A 23,330-nucleotide genomic window follows, 5' to 3' on the forward strand; every position below is an offset into this window, starting at 1 on the left:
TAAAATATATAAACATTTAATCATACATATATGTATTAGTTTTCAACGTTACTAACCAATACTATTATATATAGAAACTTAACTACATATACATACAAGAAAGTATATATATATTAGTAATAGTAATATGTTGTATATGCAAGTAAACTATATAAACGTTTAATCATACATATATATGTATTAGTTTTCAATGTTACTAACCAATACTAATAATCTTTCTTACTATTATATAGAAACTTAACTACATATACATACATATATACATATAAATGGTATAGATATAACGTGTCTCGTGTGGTATTATATTCATGACACAAAGGTAATAGTATATGTGTCTATGTGTTTTAGTAATGGTAGTATAGTAACGCGTGTGGCGTAGGTGATGGCAAATGTCCAGTTGTGATGGTGGGAGTACCGCAAAGGGTCAATCCACGAGTCCAACGTTTATATTGTGGAGGTAGAACTCTTAGAGAAGCTTCTCCGGGTTCACAGTCTCTCTCGGCAATGTTCGAACACTTAATGGCCGGAATTTGTCTGCCACGGCAGGTACATACAACGACTTTGTGCTCTTCTTGCACGGACTCACCTGAATCCTACCACTCTGCACGATCTTAAGAAAGAAACAACAAAAAGAAAAAGAGAGAACGAGAGAGAGGGAAAGAGGGGGGGGAAGGGTGGAAGAAGGTGGGAGGAGACACACGTTTTTGTATCTTTTCTTTTCTTAATATTTTTTTTCTTTTTTTTTTTTCCTTTAAATGAGTAGGTATCTTACGGTTTAGAGGTGTATCTCTATTTCTGTCTCTCTTTTTTTGTTTTGTAAGATTCTGAGATCACGTTAGTCGTATCGTATTATAATAATTGAGATCTTTATTGTGTTGGTGGTGTATTTTTTTCTTTTTTTTGGTAAAGATATTTTTTGTTCTACGTTTTGTTATCCTTGGTTTCGTTTCCTTCTTTTTTTTTCTCTCTTTTTTTTTTATGGATACCTCATATAACTAATATTACTTTTTCTTTTACAATTTGACGATCACGTAATGAATTTATGTATGGAATCGTTATTTTGTTAATTAATAAAAACGATTATAGGTAACTATCTCGATTTGATATATAATTATTGTTATGTTTTTTTAAAAATCTATATTTATATTATAATTATATATTAAAACTATTATCATATAATCAGAAATCAAATAAATTGAGATAACTTTCGATCGGATTTAATTGAAATTTTTCTTTTAAATATCGAACGAAAAACAAACCAAACGATTTTAATCTCACACCGTTAAGCATTTTTTCTCTGGTCAATAAATTAAAATGAAAAAAACAAGAAAAAAGAAAACTAACGCGTAACGAGTATACTATACTAGTTTATCATTTTTGTTTTCTATCCCTATTCAATTTGAAATGGTAAATATATGATTTATTTGGTCAACACAAAGTACTTACAAACGACATAAGATCGTTCTCATCGGATGATGAGCTAAAACAAAATGGAAAAAGGTGGAGGTAAGAGAATGATGAAGGAGACAAGATGAGGAGTAGGAGGAGGCAGGAGGCAGGAGGGGGAGGTGAAGGAAACACCGAGCTCGATCGAGCATTTTTCACGAGCCATTAACTCCCGAAGTAACGGCCCGCTCACCTTAACGAGATAATGACTTTACACTGTCGCTTTGTCGATGCAACCAAAGAGTATGAAAAAAAAAAAAAAAACTATAAGAAGAAAGAAAAGGAAAAAAGAAAAAAAAAGAAATAGAAATGGGATGGGGGAAGTTGAAAACGACGAACGAGGAACTAAGATATCTATGCGAAATCGTAAACTTAAGGATGTGTTATGATCAATTACGATTTTTTTATATATATACTCGGAAAACAAATGATTATATAAATATTCGGGATTGTTTTATAACGAAACGATAAATCAAAGAATTTTAATAAAAATTCTAACTTACGCGAAAATTTGTGGATACGTGTAATATTTTTCAATGTTTAAGAATCAATTCTTTTATAATTTTTTTGTTTTTTTTTGTATATTAAACTTTTGATCGAAGTACAGGTATATGTATACGTATTTTGTGATATGTACCTATAATATTTGTTAATGTTTTTAAATAAGTAAATCATTTTGTGTCGAATCAAACGAATTTATTTTCGTACGACATATTTTTTAATTATTTTTTTTTTTTTCCCCCATAGAACGAATAACTTTCTTCGATTGCAACAGGTTTCTTATATACTTCGCATATTATACGTATGATATGTATGTGTGATATATATATGTATATAATATGATTCATGTACCAACACACATATATTCGTATATATGATGATTTATATATGTAATATACATTTGATGAGTCACTTAAAAGTAAAACTTTACATATTTCGATTTATTTTACGATAGGAAAAATATTCCTTAAGGAATATTTGAATATCAATTGAATGAAATCATTTTGTTCGCCCTTCGATAAAAGTTGTCGAGACAAATGATAGAAAAAATTCGAAAAAAAAGAGAAAAAAGATATTCCATATTTTTTCCTCCTTCAATTTTTCGCAACCGTCGAGGTATAAATGTAAATTAACTAATAAAATAAATGGAATAAAGGAATATAAAATATTATATTCGATAAAATTATGAGAGTTCGTTGAACCGTTTCTTCTTTTTCCTTTTTTTTTTTTTTTCGGGAATAAACGACCTTGCGTAACACGTGCTGCTCGTGCAAGGCCAATGTCATCGTAAAATATTGTAAATTTCGTGTAAGGTGATCCACTTTTGTTGTATTAAAAAACGAACAAGAAGAAAAAGAAGAAAAGAGAGAGAGAGAGAGAGAGAGTGAGTGAAAGAAAGAAACAGAAAAGAAATATAAAGAACGTTTGATTGGTCGAGAATGACTCGATGAAAAATTTCCTTACCCCGATAAGGTCGCCGATAATTTTATTTTTTTTTCCTCTCGTATATATACTCGTTCTGCCGCTTCTGAAACATACATGTAAGATATTGATCGTTAGTGATAAAGTTATTGATTTAAATCACGAATTTAACTTATTTTACATATAATACACAAATGATGGTGTGTATTCTAAAACAACTAATTGTACAACATACAAGTATATAAAAATCACAAAAATAAATTAAAGACATACAAATTTCTATAATTATAAATAATATCCCAACAACAAAATCACACATTAATTCAATATAATATAATCAATGAAAAATATTCTCTAATAATATTATTATCTCATTATATATTATATTCTATTTCTTCTAATAGCTTTAATAGTCAAAGATAACGAATACGTAAGCCGATTAAAACGTTACTTTTCAAACGTGCCTATTCGATCATTCAAAAATCAATCGAAATCATTCGAGTAACACCGTTCACGTGGCTACATATATATACAAACACATACATATATTCAAGGTGTATATCGATCGTTCGTTCACGAGGTTCCTCTCGTAGATTAAGTTACGAGATAAGTGCTTGTTATCCCCCTTTTCCTTACCATCGGCCATCTCTCTCGCAAACGAGACGTTATATTAACTCAGGAGAAACGTGCATTTCGATTTCCTTTGAATCTACACTAGGGGCTTCGTGGAATCTGGATCGAGTCTGTTCGATTCTGCTTATCCATACCTTATGTATATATTCTCAAGAGTGTCTACACACATACAGAAACAGAGACACAGAGAAAGAAAAAGATACACGTATACATGAACACGTATACATGAACACTTATACATGAACACTTATCCATGAACGCTATACATGAACACTTATACGTGAACACGTATACATGAAGACTATACATGACACTTATACATGAACACATATACATGAAGACTATACATGAACACATGCATGAAACACAAATCAGAGAAGGGAAAAGAGACAGACACACAAGTTTGAACGTCTTGTAGACGTCGATACGGTTTCAGTTACCTAATCGCGTTAGTGTTATTCCACCATCGGTATTGTCTCGTTCTATCTATCTCTCTCTCACACTCACAATCATTCGTTCACTCACTTATTCACTAACTCACTCACTCACTCACTCACTTTCCCCTACTCTTACTTAGTTCGAGTTTAACGACGCGTGAACGCAAACTTTACTCGTTCCATTACATTTTCTACTCGGATAATCTACCACATAGATTCTAACCAACACACACATACACACACACATATTTGAGAAACAAAGCATTAAGATTGTATTTGTGAATCCGCAAGTTTGTGTGCGTGTATCTGGACGAAAGAGAAAAGGTAGGACATAGAAATGGGTTCTCTCTTTCTCTTTACCCCCCCCCCCTCCTCGCCCCTATTTACCACCATACCTTATTTTCCTTAGCTTAACACAACGTGGTGTTTTTAGTAAGTTACGATGCGCTAAGAGTTAGGTAGTCGTAGGTAGATACGAAAGACGTCGTTTAGTATGTTTCTACGTAAATGTGATGCTACCCCTTTGATTGTGTGCACTGAAAACATTTTCACTGTTTGCGATATATCGAGCTTTGGGTTTATATTTCCTCTCGAATTCTCTTTCTGTATGTTACTTATCTGTTTTTATGTGTTACGTGTGTGTGTGTGATGAGATAAGTTTTATATATTTGTTTTTTTAATTCAAGATTAAAGATGAAATATATTTGTCATTAATTTTGCTAATTTTTGTTGTTTTCTTTAAACACCCTGTATACGTGTTTAATATTAAGCACAGATATTTTTGCAGTGTGTTTTATTTGAATACACTTCAAACGTAAGGAAAAATGGTGAACCAATATTATAGTCTTCGCAATATGTCATAATTTTTTTAAGGTTACAGTTGTTCGCTATTTAAAGATTTGTTTTTTTTCTGTTCTTCTTGAATTTTGTTTCGTAAAGTATTTAACAAAATTGTCGTTTAATCTTCACGACGAATTTTTTCTACAAAATTTCAAGATCATTTTTATCAACGATCCAAATAAAAAAAAGAAAATCTTCATACTCGTAACACAGTTCGATATTAAATTGATAAATTAAAAATAAAAAAAACCCCTCGCTCAAAAAAATTGAGAATAAAATAAAAATCTTGGTAATCGAGGAAAGATATTTATTCGAGTCAACTAAATAAATTCGAAATTTTTTCATATTACAATAAATCGTTGATAGAATCGATGATAAAAAATATATAGAAACAATAGTTAAAAGTTAACGCGTAACGTTGACTACAATAAATCCTGACCACTTTCGTATGCGAACGACAAAAATGAAATTAAAAAGATAAAAGAGAAAAAGAGAAAAATAAAAAGAGTGGGAGGAAGGGGGTAAGGGGGAATGGAAGAAGGGGGTTTTGCACACGTTCGTACGATTTAAATACTTGATCGCAATTCGTTCGAGTATTTAAACGCACGTTTCACGAGTTTCTATCGCCTTTACATTCGATTCGGTCTTTTCCTACTCCTCTTCTTCTTCTTCTTCTTCTTCTTCTTCTTCTTCTTCTTCTTCTTCTAAAACGGTGAAATATATTAAAGTGTGTGTGTGTATGTGATAAAAAGAGAGAGAGAGAGAGAGTTTGCATATGTGCATGTATAGATACGCGTTGAAAATTGCATAGGCCGCCGACGCTCTCTGGAACGTGGAATTTTCGAAAGAAAAAAGAAAAAAAAAAGGAAGAAAAAAAAGAGCATTGGGGGGCGGGGACGGGGACGGGGAGGGGGTTAAGGTTGAACTCGTCTTGAATTTAATGACTGTCCCCTGTCATTCCGTTCGTTACTTTACTACGTCTCGAGATTTGTAGATATTTTCTATGCGTGTATGCAAGTATATACATTTAGGTATAGTACGTAGGAACGTGTAGGTTGGTTACTTCGTTTTAACTATATATATATATACATGTGTATGTACGTGCACACGGTGAGAGTTCGTAAAAGCGAAAGTAGGAAAGGATTATCGTCCGAGGGTGAATTTTATGACCGAAGAAGGTGGGAAAAATTGAAAGTACTCGAAGAGCCCGAACTCAAGGACGACTTTTAAACGACGTTGGGTGCTGTTATAATACTTGACTATTTTTTTTTTCTTTAATACAATTTAATATTTATATCCCTATATATATTTTCTCTTGAAAACAAAAAATATCTGCAATAGAGTATAGTGTCTTTATTAATAATTGTTTCCTTTATTATCGATTTGTTTATTGAAGTATGAACAATTAATAAACTCGTAAACCACTTTTTCTTGTCCTATGTTAATAACACTGAAAGATTGATAATTAATTGAACGTTAACTACATTAATGTGACATATGTGTGACCTATTAATATTAATTCATTAAAAGACATAAAAAAAATAGTACAACATTAAACTCACATTTGTAATACAGTTCAATCGTGTACATAATTAATCACGTATTCAAATATAATAACATATAACGTAATATTAATCAGATATAATATTGTATATCGTAATTATTAAAAAAAAAAATAATAATAATATATATTTCAATTATTTACACAAATTATATAAACACACAGAAAAGAACAAATTTTTCCTATTCTAGTTAGGATAAAAAACGAACGAACAAAATCAATATTAAAATGAAAAACAAGAGAAAGAAACTACGACGATAAGTAAAATGATAATTATAGCATTTTCTTTTGTTATTTTTGATTTATTTTTAAATCGCGAACAAACTAATGAAACATATTCGAACAAGTTGAAAGATGTTACAATATTATAGATATGAGCAATACAAAGTATGTTCAACGTGTTCGTGATTAACCTGCCTATCACGAAATCGAACTAGGCATATTACCCTCCCCCTCCAACCTCCCTATTTTCCTTCTCTCTCTTCCTTAACCCCCTCCCCCCTCCCCACCTACCCCGTCTTTCCTCAAGATTACACTCGTACTGCTTCGCGGTAATAAATATGCTGATTAAGCGGCGAACGGAGAGTCGGTTAATTTGCAGTATATCAGCATCCAACGGTGAACGGTAATTGGCCGTGAGGCATTATTGCGAACGATAATCCATAAGGTTTGCTCTCAATAAGGACCATAGTTGCCGCTTCGCAAATTAGAAATAATCGGAAATCCATGTAATACTATTTTAATCATTTTCTAAAAATTCTTTACAGGATTATTACGATATGTAAGATATATAACAAGTAACAAAAAAGAAAAAAACCAAAAAAGAAAAAATAAAAGACGCGTGTAATTTAAATGATTCTTCGATACAATTTCATATAAACAAGATTAGAAATTATAAAAAAAAGAAATATATACAATTTAACATTAATGAGTATGTTATTTTATTATTTTATTTTTTTTTTTTTTTTTCAAGGATTTAAACTTCTAACGTAAAATGTTATATCTTTGATCAAGATAAGCTTTCGATTGTCGATAAAAAAATAAATGGAGTGCGAAGGGAAAAGAAGAAAGTACGAAGCAACAAGTAGAAAAGTTGGAAGAAAAATGAAAAAGAAATAGAAAAACACATTTACGATTAGTTTCCAACCGTCAAAGGTATTTCTTCCCCTTTTTTTCCTTTTTAATTTTATTTATTAAAAACGACAAGAACAAGAAAACACAACCATGCTTGAGATTATTATTCCTCATTATTCCGCGAGATACAGGTAGGACCTGTAATAGATATACTTAGATATGTATGTATGTGTGTATATAAACCTTGCAACCAACACGGTAGCCAACGTTCAAAGCCGGAGGCTGATTGGCCTAACTAAAAGTTACCCAACTGTCCTCTATATACGTACAGTTATGATTACATAAAAATTATTTTAACAAAATCGTTTATATAAAATGTGAGAACGGTGAGATATATATTGGTAAACAAATATAATATAATAGATTACTAAAAGAAAATTTAAATTCATCATTGTTAGTTCAGTACAACGTTAAAAAAAATGTATTCTAGTTAAAACAAACTTAAAATATTAATAAAGTATAGTACTGTGTTAGATTTACCTTAATTGATTGTTAATTAATCGAAAAAAAAGTGTATTGCAATTTAGAAGCACTGAGTATATATTCGGAGCACCGTCCTCCTCGAAATGCACCGTTGAAGTGAGTCAATAACCTCTGTTACAGTTCTTTTATCAAAAATTGTTTATATGACTTTCCGAAAGTTGCGCATGTGTATAAAGGGAATAATACACCTAATCAATAAAATTTAAGATAATAACGTTCTGATTTTATTATTTTTATCATTTTTATGTAATTATTTTAACGTTCCTGCGAAGTGATGTATTCGAGGCTAAAATTTTCATCTAATATAAGTAGAGTACATTAGATTATTAAAATAATTGTTAATTAATCGAGAGAAGTGTCCATTACTGTTTAAAAATTCGGAATATATGTTCGGAGCTCCATCCTCCTCGAAATTCACCGTTGAAATGAGTCAATAACCTCTGTTACAGTTCTTTTATCAAAAATTGTTTATATGACTTTCCGAAAGTTGCGCATGTCTATAAAGAGAAATTAAGATTAAAACGCTCTGATTTTAGTATTTTGATCATTTTTATATAATTGTTTAAACTAATGTACAATTGTAATTATAATATTATATGAATATAATAAGTCGTAAGTTCGCACAAGTTTGTTCGACCAATCGTGGCATAAGGCAACAAGAAATATTATAATTTTCAAGTAGGACAATAAAGATTGCGTTTTCCCGTAGAACTTTCCTTCCTTTCTTTATTTGTTTTTTTTTTTCGAAGAAAGAAATGATCCTTAGAATCCTCTTGACTATCTTTCCCTTGTAAACTCTCTTTCTATTGGTTCAAAAATCGGTACACTATCATTCCCTTTTACGAGTAAGCAAAATCGTTTTCTTTGTATATGAATTGATAACAATTCTCTCTCTCTCTCTCTCTCTCTCTCTCTCTCTTATGGTGTTTGCTTTCTCGACGGGTAATTGCGAACGCAAATCGTAAGCACCTCTTTTAGTTCTTAAAAGAAAATAAAATATACAAATAGATAAATAGATAGATAGATAAAAATAGAGAAAGGATAAATGGCGAATAATCTATCTTAACTGCTGCAAAATAAATTTTTAAACACGCCCACGTTTGGATAGAAAGAGAAACAAAATATATATTGTATATACCGAGAGACAATACTCGAATGAGTGGCAAAGTATCGGGGCCCGAAACGAGTAAACTCGCGATAAACTTCTAATGCAATGAAAAGATAACCTCGATGAGAGAAACACCCTAACCCTTTTTTCTATTTCTTTTTCTTTTTCTTTCTTTCTTTCCTTTTGCCAGTGTCCTTCTTCTCTCGTTTTCCTCGTTTCCCTTTGCATTACTACACCAAGGTAACTTCGTTGCAAAAATTCTTGCCGAGTAAACCCCTCCTCCACTCGTACTTCACGAACGAGAAACGCATAACAGGTTTACGTTTATAACTCCGAGGAAAATTTTTGTCTCGTTTTTGCTTTTCTTTCTTTCTTTCTTTCTTTCTTTCTTTCTTTCTTTCTTGTTCGTTCGTTCTTTCTGTTTCGTTAAGATCTTATTAGAATTGTATAAATAAACTTTTGTGAATATTTCGAAAATTGATCTCGTAATACTGTACAAATTTTATTCAAATTATTATGTTCGATTAATTAAATAATCGATAATAAATGAGACAAAGTTTTGCATTAACTTTGTAAAGGTTTTAACGATGATTTTAATTATTTACGAAAAATCAACAATTTTTACAATTAAATAATAATATCGATAAATTAAATACAGACAATTTTTATCATTATTTTTTTGTATTATTATATTGATATCACTTTTATATTACATATTAATTATTTATTATTGAATTGTTACGAAGAATTATTCGTAACAATTTATAATGAACGTTTCAAACCAATAGTATATAAATATAAATTATCTAAGATAAATAATACTCCGATCAAAAATGTTTATATAAATTTTGTGATCGAATAAATAATACAAATCATAAGAAAAATTAACATATTAATAACGAAAAATATATGAAATAAGAAGAAATAAATTATTCTACGGATAGAATATATATATCTGAATATTTTTTTCCCCCCACCCCTATTATATCTATCTATCTATCTTCCTCACAAACACACACACACACACATATTCTTTCTCTCTTTTTCTTTTTCATTCTATCTATAAGATGGCGTGATCGGGACCGCTAATTGCAGCGTCCCTTCAAGCAATCATTTTCATAATCCGCACTCGTAATTGGCCTGTCACACTTTAACGGCACTAAATTCCGCGCCTAACACTTCTCTGCTATTCGTTGCACTCGTATAATTGCGCATTTACAGTGTCGTTGTATAAAACACCGAACGTAGTCCCTTTCGATCCTCCCCCGATCTCATCTTTTTACCCCTCCCCTCCCACACCCCTCCCACCCCCCGTCTCGTATATAAATTCCACTTTTTTTCAATTTTCTACCCATAGTTATAGTTAAGAAAAAAATTTGTAAATAACATTTATCATCGTTCGATCCTTTTCTATACCACCAACATTATATCGTAAACATATCCTATCATTAATCGCCGTTTCTATACAATCTTTTCTGCTAGATCTACTTTTTCAAATGCGATCTATTAACACACCGATCTACTTTTAATAAATACTAATGTTACAAAATAATATTACGTTTCTTATAGACTGTAATTATTAAAAACATGCGATCGTGATTACGTATAAAATAAGATATGTGGAATAAACACAACGAATAGATTAAATAATATTCTATAGAAAAATATTATTAGTCAAATATGAGCGATTATGTAAAAAATGTAAATATACGAGTTAATTAAATAAATTGTAACATATTATATTTACGTTCGATAAATTGCGATCTACCTTATCGACATTATTGTTCGGAAAGAAAAAACAATGAAATTTCTAATCGATTGATAAAAACATTTCGCGAAGGAAAACAATTCTATACGCCGACGTGTTAACGCTATCGGATATTTCTAACTTTATTAATGTAAAAGAGAAACAAAAAAAAGAATAAAATAGACAAGAAAAAGAAATATATATAAAGCTATTATGATAAACGTTAAGATGAAAAATGTTTTATAGGAAGGTTGTTGTTGATACATTGAAACAAATCGCGAAGCTCGTTTGAAAGTCAACATGTTGAGAAAACATTCGAACGTCCCTCCTCCTCCTCCTTCTCCTCCTTCATCGTCATCGTCGTAGACGTCGTATCGGTGCATTCGCTTCGAAAGGATAGCGGAGATAAATAGAAAGAGAAAACGATGTTCTATCCCGTAGCTGCATAGAACATCTGTGCGAGCACGAGTCGAGTAAGCCCGATTATGAAAGTACTCTTACTCGTGAAACCGTCGAAATACGACTCCTTTCGCTCGTCAACCATACTTGCTTACCGCCGACGACGTCTAGCAAGCTATAATAACGCGCTTGATAATGTTATTAAACATAGAACCGAATTCTCCGAGTAATTCGTTTTCTTTATTTATTTCTATCTCTATTTCTATCATTCTATCTTTCTCTCATTTATACATTTTTCAATCTCTAGTTTAATATTCCTTATATCCTAGAATAACCCCTTTACATTTTCATTCATTTCCTTTTCGTTTCATCGAAACGTTCTATTCTTTTTTTTTTTATTAACAAAATAATATTCGTAATAATGCAATAATTGCGCGCATGCACAATTTTACTCGAGAATTTGATTGAAAGAAAAAGAAGCCATGTTTATATTTCGTTCGTATAACCTACAATATGGCTACTTTAAAAATGGCGATACTACGAGATTATTTTTAATCTTTTTTGATTTTTATCCGAGAAACTTAAGTAATATTTCTTTTTTATTGACTGACAAATATTTATAAGTATACATTGTTTAGAAACGAAAGGTCGAATTTTTGTTTCTTAAAAAGAAACAAACGCAAACTGAAATAAAACAATTTTTATTTTTAATCGTCATAACCTACAATATTAACAATCCCAAAATGGCGATAGTACTGCGATATAAACGCACGATATGATCGATGTTAAATATTCAAATATCCTAATCTACATAATATAGAATATATCGTAAACAAAAAAAAAAAAAAGAAATAATCTAGTAAAGAGGAAAATAAATAAAAATAATAATAAGAAGAAGAGAGAATCTAGTAAGTAGATATGTAAGTAAGTACTTATTTCCATTTGCGGCAAACTTCTCTTCCTGCACTTACATTAGATACGATGAAGAGAATTAAATAGAGAAAGAGAAGAGATCGAATATACTTACATAGTAAATACGAGTATATGCGTATGAATAAGAAGAAAGAATAAGAAGGAATAGAGAGGAAATTGCCCAACTATCGTCCTGCATTAGCATATCTGCGTGGTAATAAAGGTTTAAACTATTCACAAACGCGTAAAGCGCGCAAACTATACGATAAATTAAATACGTTAATTGGCCTAAGGCGATATACGGTAAACGCTCGTAATCACTCGCGTGGCTTACCGGTCTCATCCTTTTTCTCTTTCTTTCAATCTTAGAACGACTTTCGAGTATCAGTTCCTATCAAAAGCAACGAAACATAAGACTTTAGGAAAAAGAACGTAAACTAAATCTTTTCTTTCTCTCTTTCTCTCTCTTATTTCCTTTCTCTCCTTTCGCATATACGTTTATGCGTACGCTGTTTTCTACGATTCTAATAAATATTTTCTAATCGCTTCATTTCCTAACACTCAGCAAATCTAACGAGTATCTAAACGTGTAACGCGCGTATTTCCTTTCTATACGTATAATAACGATTAATTGACATTAATTTGCATGATATTATTTATTATTGAAATAGTAATGAAAATTAATATCTCGATGGGAATTCATTTGTTTTATTTATTTTGCGATATATAGTTATATATTATTTATTTTGATATTAAAAAATTAATATTATATCTTTTTATTTTTATATATATATTTAGTTTAATTTAAATATATTAAATTGACGGGAGAGATAAATATTCTATAAGTTTACAATTAAAAAAATAATTTATAAATGAATAACACCTGACTCATACACGTTATCGATCTGATGACCCACTGACGTACTAAACAAAGGACCAGGACCCTTCTCTCATTCTTCGGCGAAGACTTTTTCGGTCGTGAGCACGCGAGGAATTAAAAGGGAGAACACTTCTTTCGATATTTCGTACGTGCCGAGAAGGGAAACGGTTTCCCCGTCGTTGCGATTTGATGAATTCGCCCCGTTTACTTTTGAACGCTTGATAAATACATATATCTAATAATAAAACCCTTACGAACGATTTTATTTATTTTATTCGTTATACGATATAAACGTAAAGGAATTGAATGATTACTTAATAATAATATAATGTATAAATGATAAATTTAAACATAAATATATTGGTTTTATCAAATTAATTATATAAAATATAAAATAATAATATATAAATGTGTCAATGTACATATATATTAAATCAACTATTTATCCAACAAAAATTTTAAATCACTATAAGGAAGAATTCAAGTAACGTGACTTAAAAATTATATCCATTTAATTATCATTAAAATCCTGACAATGAACAAAAATATCACGAAAGTTAGTCTTCTTTTTGATTTTTAATTATCATCTTTCGATATATCTCGCTCTCTTTTATCCCTGATTAGATTAAACAAACAACAAAATCTCGCAATGGGTAGTAACGTTAATTCACGAACCAGGTCGTTGATGACAAAGAGGGTGCGGCAAAAGGGTGTGCCGGTTACCCCGACGAACTCGATCCGTGTTAGGTTAGAAGAGGAATAATAAAAGAAGAATAAGAAGAAGAAGAGAAAATAAGACATGTCCTCTCTCGAACGACAACGACAACGACAACTACAACGACTAAAAAAACAAGATGGAAGAATCGAAGGGTTGGGCCGTAAAGTATTGGGAAATCCCGCACGAGGAATAAAAGGAGAGGCTTGTAAGCTACGCAACAAAAGAAAAGAACACTAATAGAAAACAAAGGGAGACAAAAAATCAACTCTAGAATGGCAATCGATACACAACAGAGGAGAGACGCCATTATTGCAAAGTAGGATATATGTATATATATATGTATATGTATATATTGTAAGCTACTCGCTTCAATTATCGATTATCGACGCCTAATTCTATACTACGTTATATTATTTCATAGGTCGAGGTAAGTACTTACAAAGAATTGCTTCGTAACAGATTGTCGTGTGAAAGAGATACATTGTCATTGGTTTATTAATCTTTACCTTTTACCCCCCTCCATTTTCTTTTCAGACATGTATCGGTAATGTAGGTATCGATAGTATCGATATAAATGACATTTTTTTCATACTTTCTTTTTCTATTATTTTCTTTTCTTTTAATTCACGATCTCGTGAGAATTGTTTTGGTTTTATATGTAAAATCATTTCTAATCGTTCAACAATTGTTTAAATTCTCTGCGACAAAAGGTTAGTTAGAAAGTTTCCTTTACGTGTGTTCCATGGTCAAAAAAGGAAAAAAAAAGCTTCGAGAGACTCGAGACTGAAGAAGAAGAAAAAGAAATAAAATGGAAGAAGAGAAAGAAAGAATAGAAAGAGAAAGACAAGATTACACGTATTCGAGTCGACTTGCATACCGACGTCCTGGCTCATCCTGGCTTGTCCCTTTCCAGAAAGGCTCGCTACGAATGCCAATCCCACACGTAAGCAAGTTCATCTTTCTTTTTTCCTCCTTCTTCATCTCAAGAAGGGGGTTGACTTTCTCGTCACGTATCAATAACGTCTGTCAGACTCCTTTGAAGCCGGACTTCCTTGTTCTACCAACTATTTTTTTGCGATATCAAACCTATTATATTATTTTTGGAAGTTATTATACTCTTTTTTTTTCGGTGCGTTTGGGAAAAAATGAGGAGAATGAATTTTTACGATGCGCGCGCGGCGCACAGCGACACGAAATTAACAGCATGAAGTTAGTTGATATCTACGATGCGCGCGCACAACGGCACGAAATTAACAGGATGAAGTTAGTCGATAAATAACCGTTAAAATTTAGTGTGGACTGATATCTATATTCAAGATATTTATTTTCTCTTATTCGTGATAACGATTATATTTTGATTTTTAAAATATTTATGATGGTTTTAGAAAATGTTCGTATTCACAGAGATACAAAAGATTGATTATTAACCTAGTGTAAAGAATAGTTTTCGAAGAAGAAAAATGAATACCTAATACGTATTTATATAAATTATCTCTCGAGACAAAAATTGAAAATAAAATTAAAAGAAATCGTATTACGAAATAAATATATTATTTATTCCTACAAAACACGAATACATACAAAAAAAAAATGAGGAAAATTACGTAAAGAAAAATTTAAAAGAAGAGAAAACATTAAAATAGTCGGTCAATGTCAAGTGAACAAAATCAAATGTTCCAATTAAGTGAGAACAAGTTCGGGTTAAAGAACGAGTTCTTCTCTGGAGACACGAAAAAAAAAAGAAAAAGGAAAGGAAGAAAAAAAGAAGAAGAAGAAGTAGCTTCTTAGTAAAAGCATTACTTGATTCAATCCAGTAGAAAAATGGTGTTTAACCGTGCGTGAGCGTATCAGAGCGCGAAGCAAGCGAGCAAGTAAGCAACACGCATGCAGAAAGAAGGTAAATGCAAACGTAAACGTGAAAGTGTGACACCGGTCAAGGTAGTAAGGAAACCTATGCGCGTGCTTGCATCTTATGCACGCCACCGACACGCTCGGAATATAGCCACTTACTCTCCTGCTCGAAAGCAACCTGGAACGCATAAGAGTGAGAGACGAGAAAAGAGGGTCAAATATGACAACCGAGTGTCTACATCCAAATGAAACTACGATGAAACTTTAAAAACGAATAAAAAAGAAAAAAGGGAGAAAAAAAGTCGTTTACTTTTTAATTCTTGACGACGACTATACTCGTCACGAATGACAAATTAATATCGTTTGTCCATTTGTATTAAAGTGTTTTGTTGTTGTTGTTGTTATTAAAATTAAATGATATTTATAAATTTACATTATTTTTCAGTTATTTCCGGGGAGATATAAGGGAATAGTTTATATAAATATTATAAAATATTTCAATAAAAATATAAAAGATAGAAATTTTTGTATACGGTTATAGGCCATGTTTAATAAGTATTATTAATTTGTATTATATAAAAATGATAAAATATATCAAATACATCCAAATAAATGATCCATATAGAAATCGAATAAAATCTCGATCCACACACACCCATACAATCTAAATCACGATATAATTATGATACCCTTCATAATAATGATTATCAATACATTCAATTGTGGCCAACGTGTACGCGTAAAATTTTTATTTTTAATTACATATTTCCCAATCTGATAGAAACTCGTTCCCGTTAATCGAAGTAATTTTTCAACGACAAAAATAAAAAAAAACAAAACTAGGTAACAATAAAAAAAAAAAAAAACAATCAGATAATATTCGTCGAACCAAGCGACAAAAGGAATAAGGATACATTAGGGCTTTGTGAAAGAAAGGGACACGAAAAAAAAAAAAGAAAAAATGAAACCGGACGGGATTTCCTCTACGAATTTCATAATTATAAATAAAACGTTATCCGTATATATTGGCCGGATGTAAGGGAATACTATGACGAGTCAGGACATTCCTACACGAAAATCATTCGAACCATAACCGAGTTGGGTACTATATATTATACGTGTGAGCATTTTGTATGTATCATGCACAAGTCTCCTCGTAATAGAGTATTACTTCGAGATAATTGGACGTATGCACGTATGTACATATGTACTTACATATATAAGAATATATATACATATATATATACATAAATACATATACATATGTGTATATACTACCATGATAAATGTCGCGAGTTTTCCTCGTCCTTTCTTTTGCTAGAAAGGAGTGACAGTTAAGTGGTTGAACATAAGTTCTCTTCGCCATATATATATAATACCTCGACTCGTACCACTTGAACGAAGTACAACACATATACACACACACATACACACGCAAATATCTTTTCGACATCCTTTTATAAACTTTTCGGTTAACCACGAGTTTGTTTAAAATCCAAATTTTCACGTTAAAACATTAAACGTTATTTATCTTGATTACTTGACAATTAGAGTCAAACAAATTCTTAAATTAATAACAATGTGATGTAATAAAAAAGGAGGATGCATAATGATGAATAAAAAGTCAACAAAAAAATTAGAAATAAATTTGATTAATAATAATATCATCATACGAGAAAATGATTCATAGTGAGACGTATATTGAAAATGTTCGAAGTGACACATGATTTAAATTATACGTGTTAATTGCTTTTCTGTTGACACGGAAGTACAAATATATATTTAAAAAAAATGAAGGTAAGAAAGAAGGACGACAATTCGAAGGTAGTTAGGCTAACTTTCGAAAGCAGTAAGTAATATACGATCGAAGATCATTCACTTGTGTGTTTTTTGATACGTTTGCTGAGAGGTCAGAGATAATGTTTAATGAATGTATGTATGTATATACGTATACGTTTACTTATGCATATATGTGTGTTATCTTCTTTTGTGTGTTAATAGTTGCGCCAATCGTGAGGTCAGAATGTAAAAATAATCGTAAAAGTATGGGAAAGAAATACGACGAGTTGTTATATCTGCCGTGTCGCGTTCAATGCCGTACGTCGACTTCTCCTCACACATTTTATTTTCCATAGAATGGGGGGGGTAGGTAGGTAGGTAGGTAGGTAATGAGAAAAAGTATCGCGTCCTTCGAGATAATATAACATTCGAAATTTTTCTTTTATAATTTATTTTCATTGATATCGACGAACGCGTATACGCGTTAATAGCATACAATCAAAGGGTTCAAATAAATCGTACAAATTATATTTATAATCTTATACACATACGTAATATAACATAAGATAAAATAAAATAGTGAAAAAAGGAGAACTATCTTTCGAATGAAACAAAAAACTGGTGTGTGTACTTATGTACGCACGTAAGAAGTTAAACTTTTTTAGCGTATCAAAACGAACATAACCTCAATAACCTCAAAAATAACTTCAATTATCTCGCGTACCAATATAATACTCTACATTTGTCGAAAAAACGATAATATGATAAAATAAAATGAAGATATTAAATACCATTGATAAAGATTTTAATTAATACGTACAATCTAATTTATTTATTTACGAATTACTTCATGCCGTAAATTTGAAATCGCTTTGCCCGCGCATCGTAAATATCGACAACTTCGTGGTGTTGATTTTTCGGTCGCATCTAACTTCACTTTCCAAAACGCGCCAAAAAAAGTATAACTTCAAAAGAAAAAAGGAAAAGAAACATACGTTATATTAAATTGTTTGACAATTTTGGAAAAAAACACGTTTGTGTCAGACGCAAATAAAACAAAACGTTTTAAATATGCGAATTAAATCGAAATCTAAACCAGGCCAACACGAGCGAGAAACTTTTACTCGATTATCGTTAACGTCGGCCTCGCTTTCCCGATCTCTTCTCCTTCTTCTTTTTTTTTTATTTTTACAACAACACAATTTACAAGAAAAGTCGGAACCATTTTCAATTGCACGAAACGATATAAAATAAAATCGTATTGTTTGTGAACACCGTACGTTGTTGTTGTTGTTGTTGCTCGTAACGTTACCGATCTCCATCCGAGACGATTTCCTCGTTTAAAAAAAAGAAATAAATAAAAAACAAAAAAATAAGGAATAAAAGATCCAACCCAACCCAAGCCCTTCTTCCTCCTCCTAGCCGGTGGAATAATTACAGGATCGATAGGAAAGAGGAACCCGAATGCCACGCGTGCTTCCGCTCGAACGTAAACATTACACGGCTGTCGAAACCGCATTCGCGAGACCGTCAATTACGAACCCTACATAAATCTTCTTTCTCTCTCTTTCTTTCTTTCTTTCTTTCTCTCACACAGACACACACTAATAAATATACACAGAGAGGAAGAAACAAATATACGCACGGAAATAGAAAAATAAAAAGACGTAGGATCAAATGGATATACCTATACTATTAGAAAATACAACACACACACACACAGACGGACAAAGAAACACAGCATTTGCAGAAATACGCACACACGCATACAATAACGCACACGTATAAGTTTGTTTCTGATCCTTCTCTTCCTTCCAAGTTCTGCGAGAAGCCCAAGAAGAGACTGAAATAGGTGACCGGCAAAACTAGTTTTTACCGTAAATCCGCATAGAGAAGAAAGAGAGAAAGAGAGAGAGAGAGAGAGAGAGAGAGAGAGGAAGAGAGAGGAAGAGTTGTTACTAGTCGAGGGAGAACGAGAAAGAATTCTCTCGGTGTAGATATAAATCCGTTGAGTGCTCCGAAGAGATTCTATCCTCGAATTCGATCCGGTCACCTCCTCCTCCTCCTCCTCCTCCTCCTCCTCCTCCCCCCTCCTCTTCCTCCTTTTCCTCCTACTACTCCTCCTTCTACTTCTATTCCACCCTTTCTAACTATCCATCTTGATATATAGTATATACTCGATCGCTATCTTTTCATCTTCTCTATTTATTTCTATTGAAATAACTTATTTATTACTAGATGTTAAGTATAGTATCTATATATATATATATATTACTTCTATTAAAGAAAGATTAAATTAAACGTGTAAAATGTACATTCAAACATATACTATATGTATGTATATATGTATGTATGTATGAGTAATATGTAAAGTTCACAAATATTACGGTAAAAAAGAATATTTAACTTTTTGCTTAGTAGTTAAATTATATACTAAATGGTATATAAAGTTTTATTTTAGTTTAGTTCGTATCTATTTAACTTTATTTTTATCATTGATTTGTGATAAAATTCTATTGGTTTATAACGATTATTTAATTTGAACTAATAGACTATTAATAAAGTTTATTGAATCAGATAATATCGATAATTTTATCTTTAAATATTTTCTCATGCAAAGAGAATAAATCTGTATACCTATTATATCTCTGTGTGTCGATGATTAAAATATATTATATACCTCTTTTTGAGAAAAATCTTTAAAATTATATTTATATATAATTATATGTATGTCACACGTTTCAATTATTATCGAAAAAAAAATATCTGCCCCTATTTTAAATAAAAATAATCGCGAAATATTATTACATTTAATACGATAATATAATAATGCATAAATATGATGATTACTATAATTTGTGTTAAATGAATTATAGAATTAATTATATATATATACATAGCGAAATATTATTAGCCACGCATTAAGAGTGCTCCAAATCTTCTTCGTATAAAAGAGAACAATTCAACGAAGAGGAATGGCAGGAGGAACATTCACTCGCGCGCGGGCGCACGCAACCGATCGACGTGTAAAAAGACAAGAAGGCAATCACGAACCAGGCCCGAATATGGGCGAGTAAGGTCAGGGTGCGAACGCAGCTGAGAACGAGGAATGCCATTACGAGCGTTTCCTCCGTTTTCCCTTTCTCTCTCTCTTTCTCTCTCTCCCCCGTTTCCGTTTTTTTTCTTTATCGCAAACGCAGGACTCCCACCACCTCGTATTTTTACACGATTATTACTCGATCACGAAAAGTTAGATAATAATTCGATGTAAAGATTTGGAAACTTAGTCTATGAATTAATTCGAATATCGTATATGATTTTACGATAATTTCGATTATATTTTCTAATCGTATAATAAAAAAATGAAATATCGACATCGCCGCCATATTGTTTCTACATTTCGAGTAAATTTATCGACGGATGATGATTGGTATCCTGATACGCCAATCATAGTTGCATATGCATATAAATATTCTTAATTTCTTTAAAATCGTCTAAATTTTCAACTATTATTATATATATATATATATATACTTTCTAACGAAAAATCTTGTGAGAAATAAAAAGAAAAAGAAAAAAGACAAATAATCAATAACCATTACGATAAACTCTCTCAATCTTACTATCATTCATTTTTCAATTTCTTTTCCTCTCCAACTTTCCTTTATTTCTTCGAACGCGGCTTTCAATTTTCAATGATAATCAATCTCATTAATTATCTGTGGAACATACATCCCTACTATTTTCAATCCTTAGCAATCTTCGTGATATTCTTTCTCGTATCTCCACGCTCGTATTAAAACAGTAGAAGAAGAAGAAGAAGAAGAAGAAGAAGAAGAAGATGAAAAGTAAAGAATAAGAATAAAAAGAAAAAGAGACTAAGAACGAACGAACGAACGAACGAAGAAAAGAAGAAAGACTTGACCGGATGCGTTGAATATCGCGTGTTTCCACCAAAGTGCGAGAGCGCCAGCCGGGCTAAAGGGTCTCTCTCTCTCTCTCTCTCTCTCTCTTCTCTTGCTTGCTTGCTTGCTTGCCTCGCCACGCGTGTGCATCGCAATGCAATGCAATGCAATGCAGGCAACAGGCAGCAGCAGCAACAGCAGCAGTATAAAACAAGCTGCCATACATGGGGCGACCGTCAGCCCGACTCCGGGTTATAGCAGGACCAGCTCTCTAGTTCTCGAGCTCTCTTCGATGGCCGAGAGGAGCCAGCACTGTGGTGCATTGGAAGAGTACAGAAAGAAAGGGAAACAAAAAAAAATAAAAATAAAAAGAAAGAGAAAGAGGAAGATAGAAAACGAGAGAAGGATAAATGATAGAGAGAGAGAAAATGAGACAGATAGAAATATAGAGAGAAAAGTAAAATAAAAAGGAAAAGGAGAGAAAGAGAGAGAGAGAATGAAAAAGGGAAATACCTAAAGAGAGAGAAAGAGAGAAAAAGAGAGAGAAGTAGTATACAAGAGTAGATAGAGATCTTTAGAGATAGAGAGATACCTAATATAAAGAAAATAAGAAGAAAAACCGATGGATAGGTAAATGTATGTATTTTATGGTAGTGACAATGTTGGTACCAAGTAAAGGGACAAGACTTTTAATGATCGGGGTAAAAGAAACTCGAGTTATTATTTACGATTATTATTATTATTATTATTATTATTATTATTATTATTAATGATGTAATTATGCAACGGGGAGGCCTGCCCAATTAAATCTCTATCTCTCTTTTTACTCTTTAACGTCATAATACTCGAAGTGAACGAAATAGGGATTTTAATACCTTGAAATATATAAATAAGAGAGGGGGAAGAACAAAAAATGGGGAAAAATAATAACGTATATATTATATTATAGAGAAAGAAAGAAAGGAAGAAAGAAAATGTGAGAAATATTAAATATACATGGAATATGTATAATATCTGTGTATATTCATACGTTAGATTAGAGTGAAAAATAGAAAGAAAGAAACAAAAGTTAATTCTTGAATGCAACTGTACCAAGAAGAGAAGAGGACTTGTGAGTTGCAGGGAATCGGAACTCTTCTTCTTCTTCTTCTTCTTCTTCATCTTCTTCTACTGGAGATAAGCGAACTCGCTTCTTTGCAAATACGAAACGCACAAAAGGGAATCTCTCTTTCTCCCTTTCTCTTTCTTAATGTTTCTTTTTTTTTCTTTCCATCACCTTTGGCTAATATTCTCGTATTCTTTCTCTCTCTCTCTCATCCACACGTATGATCCATAGAATTTCTCATTTTACCTTCTCGCAACGAGCTACCAGTAATATCTATTATCGATGTGACTAATCACGTTCTCAGTTATGCCTACAGCTATTTCGTATACACATTGTACGGATTGTACGTAAGTATATATGTAATATGTGTGTATGTGTTTGTATGTATGTGCATGAATCGAGAGTCTTTGACGCGGTGAAGATGCGATCTGAATAAGCTTGATGTTAACACATTCTCTCTCTCTTTCTTTCTCTTTTCTATTTAAGTATATATATATATATACACTTACATATACATTTTATCAGGTTCTAGCTACTCAAGCTGTTTAAAGTAGCTACTCTCTTTATGAAAGAACTTTGAGGGATTACACCTCCCGTCCTTGGATCGAAAGCTTCGATATGCATGTATCGTATACGTATAAGTATATATTGTATATGTCTACCTTTCATTCGATGAGCAAAAGAAAAAAAAATGAAAAAAAAAAAGATGAAAAAATAGAAAAGTTGTTAACTGGTACGTTCTATCAATACGAAATATATATATATTTAACTTCCTTCTTTACTTCAACAAGTAAATGTATGGTGAATAGATATCTTATGAGTTCATGTATGTATCTATATAAAGAGAATACTATATATAGTATATAATACACGCAATCTAGAAAGTATAATGTAACGACAAACTAACAGCCTGAGTGATTAATTCTTGAAGTAAACTTCTCTATCTTTCTCTCTCTCTCTCTCTATCTAT

The 23,330-nt window shown here is 31.7% G+C and overlaps 1 protein-coding gene across 1 annotated transcript in view; it reads right to left on the reverse strand.

Annotated features, from left to right (window-relative positions):
- The window catches only part of LOC106793357, a 122,015-nt gene that overhangs the window by 80,505 nt on the left and 18,180 nt on the right, over window positions 1–23,330 (reverse strand). Inside the window, exon 2 of the mRNA XM_014760227.1 lies at window positions 2,911–2,974. The gene's annotated coding sequence lies outside the window, so the exon portion shown is untranslated. The remainder of the gene's footprint in view (window positions 1–2,910; window positions 2,975–23,330) is intronic.

The sequence above is a fragment of the Polistes canadensis genome, unplaced genomic scaffold (assembly GCF_001313835.1).
Source record: "Polistes canadensis isolate GaletaPanama2010 unplaced genomic scaffold, ASM131383v1 scaffold_13, whole genome shotgun sequence".
Taxonomy (NCBI): Eukaryota; Metazoa; Arthropoda; class Insecta; order Hymenoptera; family Vespidae; genus Polistes; species Polistes canadensis.